This window comes from Pseudorasbora parva, chromosome 3 (genome assembly GCF_024679245.1).
Source record: "Pseudorasbora parva isolate DD20220531a chromosome 3, ASM2467924v1, whole genome shotgun sequence".
Taxonomy (NCBI): Eukaryota; Metazoa; Chordata; class Actinopteri; order Cypriniformes; family Gobionidae; genus Pseudorasbora; species Pseudorasbora parva.
The window spans coordinates 48,448,509-48,461,718 of NC_090174.1; the positions used below are offsets into that span (position 1 = coordinate 48,448,509).

At 40.7% G+C, this 13,210-nt stretch overlaps 1 protein-coding gene across 1 annotated transcript in view; it reads right to left on the minus strand.

Annotated features, from left to right (window-relative positions):
• fam222aa (family with sequence similarity 222 member Aa) overlaps positions 1–12,975 on the minus strand; it is a 59,507-nt gene extending 46,532 nt beyond the window's left edge. Inside the window, exon 1 of the mRNA XM_067439316.1 lies at positions 11,965–12,975. The gene's annotated coding sequence lies outside the window, so the exon portion shown is untranslated. The remainder of the gene's footprint in view (positions 1–11,964) is intronic.
• Positions 12,976–13,210: the final 235 nt, after the last annotated feature.

A 13,210-nucleotide genomic window follows, 5' to 3' on the forward strand; every position in this document is an offset into this window, starting at 1 on the left:
GTGCGGATCAATCAAGCGTTCCCCAATAACCAGCAGCTGTCACCTCGCAGGAAACATCAATCAGATGTCGTTCAAAAATAAAGATGATAATTAATCTAAGAAAAGAACAGAGCTAGTGGATCCACACGGGACCAATCAAAAATATACTTTAAGCATACGATCACAACCATATGTCACAAGAACTTCAATTCACTCCATCGAGAACTTAGTGTTTCGGAGATCAAAAGCTCTTCAAAATCATCACTGGTCCAACATCTAGAGGAATTGATGTAAAAGTGTATGATAAATGTTTGATGTGCAGTGGATTTGAACTTAGAGATGGGGCCAAAGAAAGCGAGAAAGTACAGCTGTTCTCACTACAGTCTCTTCCCCGGAGAAATTCTCCTCCAGTCTTCTTGGTCTTCCTCCCTCTCGCTCCCTTTCAGGGCAGAGGAGCTAAAAAGTCTTTCTCCTTACATCAGAAAACTGACTGCTTTGACGTGGTTCCTTTCAGCCTGATTCTCCCATCTACTACCACCATGACTAGAAGGACGAGGAGAAAAGTGGGTGACAAGATGAGCGAGAGAGGGAGGGAGAAATAGAGTGAGATATCCCTGCAGGCTCTCGTCAGTTCCAGGCCATTAGCTCTCCCTCACTGGGACTTTGTTTACAGGCGGACATAAATAGAATTCTCCTTTTTTATCTGAAGCGCCATCCTGTGCCACTGATGAGGGATGGGGCTTCAGACTGGAGCCTCTCAGACAAGCGGTCAAGAAAATGGGGCTATGAACTAACAGCCAAGAGATAGTGCGCTTTAAGAACTGGTCGCACAGGGCTCGTCTTACCGTAAGGGGGAAGAGGTAAACATATTCACAAAACAGCACAAAGTGCCACACTAACTAATGGTAGAGGATGTCACACCGGCACAGAAACTTGCAGATTGTTTCTAATTTCAGCCAGAAACTAAATTGTAAATTGTCCACAGTTTGTTCAGTATGAAAAGGTTTATAATTACATTTTTATATATTTATATTTTATAAATGAAAAATTATAACATTAATGAATTATTACGCAACATTTTCACAACAGATTGTGTCTATAAAATGTTGCTTTATTTATAGCCCTAACAAATAACTCACTTCATAGTTATAGTTCGACAAAGAATTTCGGACATCACTACAAAGGGATTAAGAACCGCTCCACAGTCCTATGCTGAGTACAAACCACATTCTATTAAAACTGTTCTGAAAATTACACAAGTTGACAGCATTACTTAGAAATCAGGATTAAACATGAAAATTCATATTAAAAAAAAGAAAGAAAAATTAGGAACCATCTGCTGCTCACATCTCTGCACATTATTGCTAAACAGGCACAGAGGGAGTGAGTGTGTGCGCGTGCATGTTTGGTGTAAAAGCACATAGCAATGCTTCGACACACTCTCATATTCCTCAGAGAGAGAGAGACACGCGCAAAGAGACTACTCCAGCTACACTTCCACAGTTACTGCCCACAGCAGAATCTGATTGGCTGAGACAAGATGACAGCTGGACAGATGTTCCAGAGGAGGCACACATGGGAGGTTAGAACGTGTGCGCTGTGTTTTCAGCATGTCTGCATTCTGACTCCATGAACAGGAGAGCTGTCACAGACGGTCTCACAGACGGATCCCATGGAATCTGCTCAGAGCCGCTTGAGCGGGGGACAGAACTCTAGAAAACATTCAAACCTTCCAAAATCACATCCGTCGACTGCAAATTCTATACAGCAGTCATGTGGATTTTAATGTGAGATGCAAATCAAATAAGATAATGGCTTACTTTAAACCAAGCCCTGTATTTACATCAGCATCTAATTTGTTTCTGATCTATGAACCGTCAAAAACTGCAAAGACAGCAGACTGATTTATCAATAATTAAGCCATATCCTCTAACCATTACCTATCTATATAAATAACTTGTGTACATTTAAACACCAGAAAGATAACAGATCAGCAAATGTGTGCAACGAAGCATAGTAAACCATTACCAGTTCAAAGTTCTGTGAGACTAACTAGACAACTGCTAGGCTACACAAACATAATATTGAAACGGTGTATATTAAAACTCATAAATGAACATTTCCAGCAGCAAACCACTGAAGAATCTGTTTGTTTGAGATGGTTCAAACTGCAATGAAGGTGTTTCCAAGCCCAAAAGAAATCAAAACTGAAATGTCAAATTAAAAGCAAGAGATCCTTGGTTCTAATTTAAGCTTTGAGGCTCTCGGGAAGCTCTAAATTAATTTTTATCCCAACCTGGAGAAGCAAGAGGAAAGTCTTCAAAGCTGGAGAGATAATTGGCCACACACAAATTATGCCTGAAACTCGGCACAAGCTAAAAGAACATCAATGACTTGCGTTAGGAAAAGGCAGTGTGTAAATTGGGGTCAGGCTCAAGAAGCACACATGTACGCGCAATCACGCATACAGCGGAGGTTGCAAATGTGGGATTTTATAAACAATAAAAAAGCCTCTCCTGTCTACCTTCTTAGCAAGTGAGGTCTGGAGATGAAACGCTCGGCTTTGGGCCAACCATATCTGCCAAACCTCTCATTCTCCTTTAAGCGGCGCAGTCAGTTCATTAGTCCGTGGAGGGTCAGCAGTTCTGAGAAGGGTCTGCCTGCGTCTCGGAGTACTACAAACCACGCCCCAGCAAGTTACACCTACAGGTTACGGCTCCTGTGAAAAAACAAGCGTGGATGTCCTCGCCTCGACTAAAACAACCTTTTGAAGTCAATTATTTTATGTTTTATTTATGAAAGGTTTGGTGTAAGGCTAACTTACATTGCTTTCGAGTCTTAAAAAGAATATAAATTCTATAATCAAATGAATACACACTAATGGTAATTATAGCTAAAAACCTACCCAAACCCTAAACCTTCCATAAAATAAAAATGTACTATAAATATCATTATTCAAATACCTTAAAAACCGAGGAAACCAAAGGCTTCTCTTTAATAGGATCTGTATGCCTTATTAATAGGTGGAGATAGCTTAAAAAGCGGAGAAATTGAAGTAGAAGAAGAGCAGTGCTATTGACAAACATCAGCGAATCCAGAGGTAGGGGCTCTGATGACATCCCGAATGACCGTTTAATAGGTGGCACAACTTCTTGTAGAGGTGGTGTGGGGCAGAGTCACACACACTTGGCAGTTCCACCAACTCAATCAAAATGTTAATGAAACTTTAGAGTTTGCTTTAGACTTTTGAAACTAAACTTTATTCTACAAAAATAACACAAAAAATAAGTCAATGTCACCATGTCATCACTCTGCAGTAGTTGTCATATCAAAGATCAAAGTTCCCTGGGAAGACGTCTACAGTTTTTTAGAATAAGCAGTAACCAATCAACAAGGCTGATAATGCAAGTACTTTTAAAAGGTGGCCATTTGTGCATCTTAAATATAGAAACCAATTGTTTTTAAAGCTGTTTGTAATTAATTCATGCAATGAACTGACATGCTAATGAAATGTTTCCCCAGAGCCTTTCTTCAAATAAAAATGGATTTCACTACAAGAGAATATCATCATTGAAACAAACAGCTCAAATGAACCAACAACACACAAAAATGCTTACTGAAATGCTTAATTAAATATTTTTTCCATAATAGCTATTAATCCACGGTTAAGTTACCGGACATGACGCCAGCTGAAATCTAACCCGCTACACCCAATCTCTAGACCATCTCAGACCGTTCCAAATGTATGCAATTCTAGAAATATTCCTATTAGACTCATAGCAAACATAAATGAACACCCGGCTTCTCATGCACCTGCCCGCCATTAGGCAGGTTTCAGAGGATTATAGTGGACACAATTATACATGACATCTTTGAGAGATAAAAGTGATTACTATGGATAAAGGGTTGGTGAAGGGCGGCTAAAAATTGCTTGGCAACCAGTCATTATCCCTCCCCTTGAGGAGAGCGAGGTGACCGTCCATCCGGGTAACCCCACCCCCCCGCCTCCACTCATCCAAATACAAACAGTGATAAAAAGTGGCGCAATAGCTTTTGACACACAAATAGGTTAACACAATAAAGCTGCCTATGCCCGGCTCACTCGAGGGAGGAAAGCAATTCCAGCAGCAGGCAGGAGGTAATAAAGCAGGAGGGTTGGAGGTTTGTGTGTGTGTGTGTGTGTGTGTGTGTGTGTGTGTGTGTGTGTGTGTGTGTGTGTGTGTGTGTGTCCGTCCAGTCTTAGTCTTGGGCTCGAGCAGAGGAAGGCATGCAGAAAAGTAGACGCCCGAGGGCCTAATATCACTGTTGGTTTAGAACCTTTTGACAAGAGCAATAACACTGGCCAAGAATGGCAGAAACCCCAGCCTAAAGCGGCGGAGCGCTGTACAGAAATAATGGCGTTATATTAGAGGCTTGTGTGCGCTTTGCTGTTTGCCTCTGTCTCTGAACAATAACATTAACATGGGGGAAAAGCCCTATGCAATGGCTTTTTCAACCATAAACCTATCAAAGGAGTGAGATATTGTATTTCGACCCATTAACGACACCAACAATTAAACATCTACACCTGGCAATGTGCGATACAAATCTCTGGAGTTTTTATTATAACATGTTGCATTCCCAGCACACGGCGTGAAGTCGGCAAGGGGGGGCTGGGATTGCTAATCGCAAACGGCCAAGGCCGAAGGCTTTGTTTCCTGCAGTCGGTGGAAATTTCATTACCTTTCTCGACAACACTACAAGCGAACTAACTGCCTTTATGAAACGCACGGTGCGAACTATATAGATTGCATGTATTTGAAGAGATTTGTCGCTACCAATGACATTTTTGTTCATTGTAATTGTATTTACCTAACCCGCTTTGAATGCGAACAGAATCAACTTTTGTGTTTGTGGCCACGGTTAAGAGTGTAATTAAAATTGTTAAACTTTCAACCGCACCACATGACAAAACCCATTTTCCATGGCAGTAAACTTAACAGGATTTGTAAACAGGTCACAGTCTGAATCTCTCACTACATTTTAATAGCCTTAATACGTTGGAAAAGTAATGCAAGCACACAATCCTCCCCCCCACCCCACTTTAAAGGCTGCCCACCGCAATGTTAATAAATAAGACTCAGAAGCGCAGTGGGAGTATAATATTAGTCACACCCTCCGCCAGACAACCTTGCTAGTAAATAGAGGCGAATAAATACGTCTGCACTATTCAATGTCCTACCACAAAATAATGTTGTACACAGCGATGACAGTTAACTTTTCACAGCTCATTTGCTATGTATATGTCTCTTTCAATAGCACTAAATAAAGAAGATATAGGAATACTATTGGAAAGGAGACTGACTGACAGAAGGATAATTGAGCTTTGACTTCCAGGGATGTCTGTCTTACCCTCCTGGGGGATTAGGAGAACTTTCCGCTCCGTGAGAACACCAGGCACTCTGTTTTGTGCTGCAGTAAGCCCATATCTCATGCATGTGTCATGTCCTATCAGTGAGCTCCATATGCTCAAACAAAAACACCGTTCTTAATAATAACAGGGTTGACATAGTTTAAGGTTCAACAGGAGCCCTGTAATGATCCAAGATAAGCTATGGATTTCAAGTTGTGAGAGATGTGTTGTGAGATGACAACACTTGTGTTGTGAGAGATTATGAGAGATGTAACACTTGTGTGAAGTAGGCTGCTGGTTTTGTCTGGGGGGAAAAGGGGAGCATTCATGATTTCAGATTTCAATCATTTAAATCCCCCAATCAGAGCTTTTCTGTTAAAAGGACACGTATTCAATCTGTGTTTTACTTTAAATTTGCAATCTGGCAACCATGCACACATGCGAATATCTAAAAACACCAATAAACAAGTAAGCTGCATTTCAGCAATTTCTATTTGAGATTTTTTTGCTTAAATTATAGTGTCAGTCAGTCTATGTTCTGTCACAACTTGTGCTGTTTTTGGGACTAAATCTGCCATCAAATTTTCCAGTGATGAACTGTAATAAATCCAAGTATGGCTCTCTCGACTATTTGATATTGTGTTTGCTGAATAACTGCACATACACAACCTCTGTGGCGATATAAAGTATTGTTTTGCTGTTGTTTTAATAGAAAAACATTAATGAGTAATGTGGAATTTCACAGTTTTAAATTTGAGAATTTCCTTTTTTTCCTTTAGGTCTATATGAAAAATAGCCTATAATACATAATAATACTAGATGAGGTAAAATAAACCACATGTACGAGTCGGCATTCTCGTAATTTGTGCTTATGTGTGAAAGTTCAACAATTCTGATGAAATGTAAAAATAAATTTCTCAAATGACAACAATCGTGATTATAATTTTGAGCAATATATTAGGGATTATCAATGCAGCGTGACAAAGTAGACCAAAATGCACACACATTTAGTCAACTAAAACTTGACTACACAAAAACAGGACAAGGTTGACTAAATATGACAAAAACTAAAAAGCACATTTGACACAGGACTAAGACTGAATGAAAAAAAAGCTGATTAAATAAACACTAGTCAAGAAAAAGCTTGACAAAACAATGAAAGTTTAATTTAAAACTCTATAGGCCTAATGGGTGGAGAGAACAACACAGATTAATGTTTTTGTTGTATGTAAAAGTGCAATACGCTCAAACGTTCCTTAAAAACACTTCCTTTTGTGTTTGGGGAAACTTATGTGTGTGTGTGTGGGGGGGGGGGGGGGGAACTATCCCTTTATTTAATGGTGAAAAATATAGTCTAAACACCGCAATCTTGAATTGCAACGATAGTTCCATTACAGCATGTCACAATGATGAAATGGACCATGGGAGGGTATGAGAGTCAGGATATTGCCCAAATCTTTCGCAAAAATGGGGTAAAGAACACAGATATCTGCAACGGCAAATAACAGAGTAACACTGAAAGCATTTCGCTGAATTATGCTGGCAGAGAAACAATAGTAAAGGGAGTGCAAAGTCACTAACTGAAAGCACTAAGCCGTAACTCGTGGAAATTGAACTGCTCCCTTTACAAGGAGGAACAGGATGCACTATGAATTCTCCAGAAAAGTTCTTTAAAAAAAAAAAAAAACACACACACTCACTCCCGTAATTCTCAATGACTGATGCCCAGACAAACTTTTCAGTCCTTGAGGAGCAGTCTGCAGGGCCACTTTCCCAGCATCCCTCACTGTCACCAGCAGGAAATCAATCTACCCGGGAGGCCGATTACATAGCCGCTTGTTTTTAGGAAGAACAATTTGCCCTTCAAAGATGCGCTCTTAGAATATGATTCCTGTTTGCTAGTGCGATTAGCTATGAAGCAGAGAGGATGTGAAGTTGTACATACACCATTTAATCTGCCGTTCTTCCTCTGCACTCAGAGCCATTAAATGACAGGCATGCCACAGGTATCTCTCGAAGCCTGAAGGGGAAAAAACAGCTCAGAGAGTTTGAGGCATTTCAGCGTTGCTCTATCCTCAACAGAATGTACAAAGAGGAGATTACAGATATCCAAAATAATTTGCTGATTCCAATGTTGAGAACTACGGAAAAGGCAAAAAGCTTCAATAAGATTTGTGAAATCATCATCTTGAAGCTTCCAGAGAAGGAAACTCGACCTCGGAAAGGCTAAATCAACAAACTGCAGCCCAGTGTCTCATCTGGATGAGGATAAAGCTGGTGAAATTGAAACTGCACCAAAGCAAAGGTCAAGCAAACAACAAAAACACAAGTTATCCCGAAATTCCATTTAGAGTGGTGCATCTTGACACCATTTCCATGCTTGGATTTTCTTCCCGACACTTTTAATCAATATCACCTACAAAAGCAACGCAGGCTGAGCCTTTTATGTAGCGACAGGGGAGAAAGGAATGCCATAAAGGAGAGAATCAAACAACCTCCACCGCAGGTGTTGCGCGTTAACAGATGTTGGGAACATTAGCATTGTACGAACGGCTTGGGGAATGGAGTGGGGGAGAGAGGATAGGAATTGTGGATTACCAGGGGCACAGATATAATAGCTCTTCCGGAACAATGGCACCTCCTTAACACTCAATACTCGCAGGAGGAGCTCTGTAGGAGAGCAGCGAGACAGGAGCATTCACAATCCATTCACCGCACTTTCACAACTAACAAAGACATTTTCTTTTGACACTCTTTTCTATTCTATATTTCTCAGCAGCCACGGTAAATTGGTCTATTCATTTTTCAAAGTACCAGTGATTTCAAAAAGCGCACAAGATGGAGACCCATTCTGTTGCTGAAGGTAAAAGGGACCAGTAAGTTTAGACACTTTTTGTGTGCGCTATACTCTGGACATCAGGGCTTCCATTTTGAACAATACCATGTGCGACAGCTGAATATGGGACAAGGTCGACATCGGGTCCCGCCTCACCCCACACCCTCCCCTAACTCGTGTTAAAATTCAACTGAACCTCAAAAGAAGACAAACATATGGTTTGTATGGCAATGAACTCTTGCACATTACCAGAAACTAACAAAAAGGGAATTAAACAAAACACAAATCCAATACAAAACAAACAAAACCAGTCAACCAGATGTGCAGGTTTCCTTCATACGTGAACTTCGTCCCTTCAAAACTAGCATATTAAAACAAGGCCGTGCCCAAAGCCTTGAGAGATAGTGAGATGTTTGCACCTAATGACCCACTGTTTGGACGCTCCAGAGAGATAAGTTCAAGGACCATGTCCTGCCCCATCCATCTAACTAACTGCTCCACCAACCCCTCGGGAAAAAGGAATGGGGGTTAAACGCAAGAGTGCTTGTATTAGGTCACATGTTCATTACAGCTCTTAAAAGATGTGTTACTGTAAAAATCCATTCATTGCAAAAAAAATAAAAAATCTGTATGCACTATACTCAGTGTTATTAAAGAAAGAAAGGTTTTATTATATGTCCAGGGAACTACTAGGACTGTAATAGCTGAGACAATACCTAAAAACAGATTATTATAAGGCAGGAAATTAAAGTTGGGCTAATATAACGATATTCATGAGCGAAGCCCTCGCTCTTGCTGGTTTTAATAAGAAAATGGTTGAGTGATTTCACCCCACGGCCATCAATCAATCAATCTACACACTTATCTCTATATTCAAATGAACAGTGCACACTTCTTTAATAATATCCTACTGAAATTAAACTATCCATCAACATCTGCAGCAGAGGCAGGCAGAACCGGTGAAATGGGTACGAGTTCAATGAAATTCGCTCTTGATTTAATCTTATTAAGATCTTTCCCGTTCAATACAGTAAGCAGAGTTTGAATGGCACCCAAACAGCGTTTCCCCATCAAGAGAAACCTTTCTGCTGACGGTAGTACAATAAACTGTTTTTTTTGGATGGCTTTCAGGGCATGAAGTCCTTCCAAAACATCTTGACATCAGTTTTCTATTGTCAAACCCCTCGTAATGACTTTGTGTGGAAAAGTACCTACAGCACACAAGGAAAAACGCAAGCTTGACACTAATCTAATAATGTGTGCAAATGTGATCGAATCAGATGTGGAAAAAGTCAACAAAAACGAGAAACTGACAAAACGGCAAAATTAAATAAGCTATGAAAAATGAGAAACAATGCTAAGACAATTCAGTGACCTAAATATTAGACCATACCAATCTCGCCACCAGCTATCTCCCCCACGCATGCTCGGCTCAGTTGAGATTAGCATTATGCTGGAAGCTCTATTTGTTTAGGTGAGATCGAGCCACAGAGCTAATACCGGGCCAATTTGCTCAGCAGGTCACGGATGTGCAGCAGGAGTAGGAAATGAGGCAACTCTGGCCCCCGGAGGTGAACCTTTCCACTCGTACATCACTGAATGTTTTATTCAATAGAGTGGTGAGCATACTCCTTGACAGGTGCTGTCTCCACGGGTGGAGGGAGTCGCAGCCCTCAGAGTGAGGGACTCTGCTGGGGTAATGAGGCTGCCAGGCCCCGAGGAAGACCACATGCTGGAGCCGAGCTAAGAGCCAGAGCCCTAAGCCTCCAGAGTGATGACTTGCAGAGTGGAACGTCCACCATGGAGCACGGGGCCAATCGCATTAGTCAGAGCAGTGGAGAAATGACGGGGGGCCTCGTGAGACTCAAATTGTGATGCATGAGGGGAGAAAAAAAAACTTGCTTTTCTGACAGAAAATCAATATGCATGCTCACACCAGTCTAAATATAAAGCTTTTTAATCAGCAACTTATTTTGCAATGGTTAACTTTGGACTGATTTTAAGAAGAAAAAATATTAAAAAGGCCTAATTTCAGGCTGTTTTTATTTAGATATTGATCGTCCAAGGACTTTACAGTAACATTTCTCAAGCATAAAAAGCAGAGTTCCAGCTCTTAAAAAATAAAGGTTGGATTTTTTCTTCTTCTCCCCATTTAACACATTTTGGGTTCTCCAATTTTCCCAGTGTGAAGATTTTAATCATTTAAGAACCCTTTTTCACTAAAAGTAAACTTTTGTGTAATGGAAAGATTTTTGCTAAAAGTTCTTAATGGTAACTGATACTGATAAAGAAACTTTTTTTTGTTTTTTGAGTTTAGGATATTTATGGTGGGTCAAGCTCATGATTACCCAGGGGTCTCCGGTGGAGCTGGACCTGAGGAAAAAACTTTGCTAACTACTGTTGTTAATCTCAGAAAGACTGCAAATAGTGGGTTAAAGTCCCAGGTAATAAAAACACATTTGTTTAGATCAAACGATCTGCCTTCACGGCCAAATAAAACCTAGGCTGTAGTTTAGCTAGCATCCAAGTGTTCAATGATTAGATTTCATAGTGATAGGATATGCAAAACGTCAGTTCTTGGAAACTGCAAACGATGCATGGAGAAGGAACAGCTGACATCCGAGTAGGAGGATAATAGCTTTACATGAAAAGCCTGCTGACGACCAAGCCCACCATCCAAATGGGCCCTAAATGTACAAAGTATTTAATCAATCAACCCTTTCACATCTTTTCACACCCCTCCTGAAACTATTAAGTAAAGCTTTTACCCCAAAACATCTTATTTTCAGAGTTCCTGAGGCAACCTGAGGTTAAGTGCTTTGCTCAAGGGCACAACTGTGATAACTTGAACCCTAACCCTTCACTTCCCAGCCCAGAACTTTAACCACTAAAGCTACCGCACCGCTATTTAAATTCAGTAGTTAGAGATTAGGTCGTAAAGGAAATCATTTACACACTCTGTGCTGAATCTAAGACGAGGAGGTGGTGGAAAAGACTTTTCACACCTTTTATTCAAATCCTCTCGCCTACCATCGTGTTGTTACCAGATTTTATGCTTTGAGCGCATTCATCCTGTCAGCGTAGCTACTCTTTAAAACACCCATAGTGCACATCAAAGCGCGTCCTGGGGCCATTCAGCTCCCGACACCTCCATTTTACTGCACTTCCTATATTTACTACAGGTAAAACCTTAAAACAAAGGTTATATGTTCTGTCAGGGACCCAAAAGACGCCACCCGATATCACTTCACACGATTATATGACGACAAGAGCGTTATTCAAATTAAGCTGCTGAAAATCACCATCCAGTGTTACTTGCAGTCAAAGTTGCCATCACACATTTTGCATTATGGAGATTTCACTAGTTGCACTGTAACAGCACATCTTTCATAATTTAACTCTCAAAGGTTACTAATGTAGCTTACACTGTCTTGTTTAAAAAACAAAAACCTAGGCTATAGTAGCCTAACCCTATAGGCCTAGTCTCTATATATATTATATTTAACAATACTTTTTAAAAAGAAACAACATTTTGGTAAGGCCACTACGTTAATCTACTGTAGCTATTATTATAACTAGGCTACTCCGACTTTATTGAAGTGTAGCCTAACGTTACGTCTCGACGTTAAAATTGTGACAGCTGCATACTTAAAACCAGTAAACGCCTAAACATGTGAAAAACAAAAGGGTTTACATGGATATTGTCTTTGAAAGGTCAATTAAGGCTGAAATTATAAATAGGGGAGAGTATATTTACCATAAATCGCTCTGTGGTGCTGACTAGATTTCCATGCAGGGTTGTGATGACAGGACTGTGGGAACGTGAAGCGACCGAAAGAGCAGAAGAGGGGAAATGAGGGGGGGAAATCAATAATATCTCATTCTGTTCTTAGATGAAGTGGGAACAAAAATTATAATCCCCGGTATATGTGACTTGTTATGAGCTCCTTTTATCAGCGTTTTTCACGCACGTAAAAAAGAAAAAGTCATCCAAAAACAGCTTCTTCTGCAGGATCGTTGGGCAGTTTTTTGCTTGCCTTTCGGATAAGATTTAATCTTATATTTTACAGAATCCGATGTGTTTTTGTCAAATAGGCGACAGCGGATCGAGTGAGAAGCTGTTCCCAAAAATGCCGTTTGTCAACTGCGCTCCGTTAACTGCGTTTTGAACTATCGCAAATGATTCCGTCGGTCAGGATTTTTCTTTACCCGTTTACTAACTAGAATAATCTCCGAGTAAGGCTTAGCAGGAAATTGCAAACTCCAGTAAAAACGACAGCTTTTCTGCTGACACGAATCCGATAAATAAATAAGTGCTTTGCCAATTAAATAAACTGCGATTCGCAAACGTCCTTAAATCCAAACAGCGAACAGACTTTGGCGTATACAATCAAGAGGAATATTTCATCCACGGAATATACTAGAAAGCCCTCGTTGTGTTTAAGGCGATATTCCTTGAACAGAAGAGCAGGTGCGGGAATTTAGTATACGCCGTTTAATCCTGGGGAAGAGAAATCACCGTTCACTTCCAGCGGTTTTCTTCATCCCCTTGCTCGGAAACCTTCCGTCGCGATTTCAACTCCGATGTCCGTTTAATTATTCCTCTGAAGGAGTCCAAAGGTTGCAGCTCTTGTTCATATTAATATCAAGCAAGAATTAATGAACTTAAAGCAATAATTTGTCTATATTCCGCGTCTCTGTGACTCGCTCATGGGCACTGCGCCTCACCCCATGCGCCGGGCTGCCAAGACTGACAATAACCCGGAACGGTGCAGACTCTCACGGATCCACCGACCGCCCACCAGCCAATCAGCGCTAAGGGAGAATTTAAATATTCCCACGGGTCGGCCAATCATGGGTAATTGAAGGCTGTTACCACGGTGACGCTGTCAGCGTCCAAACGTCATGTTAGAAAGCACGTTTGTTATTTGAAAAATTATAAACGCACAGGGACTGGACAGTGATCTTGTGAAACTAGGGACAGCCTTACTAACGGTTATAGA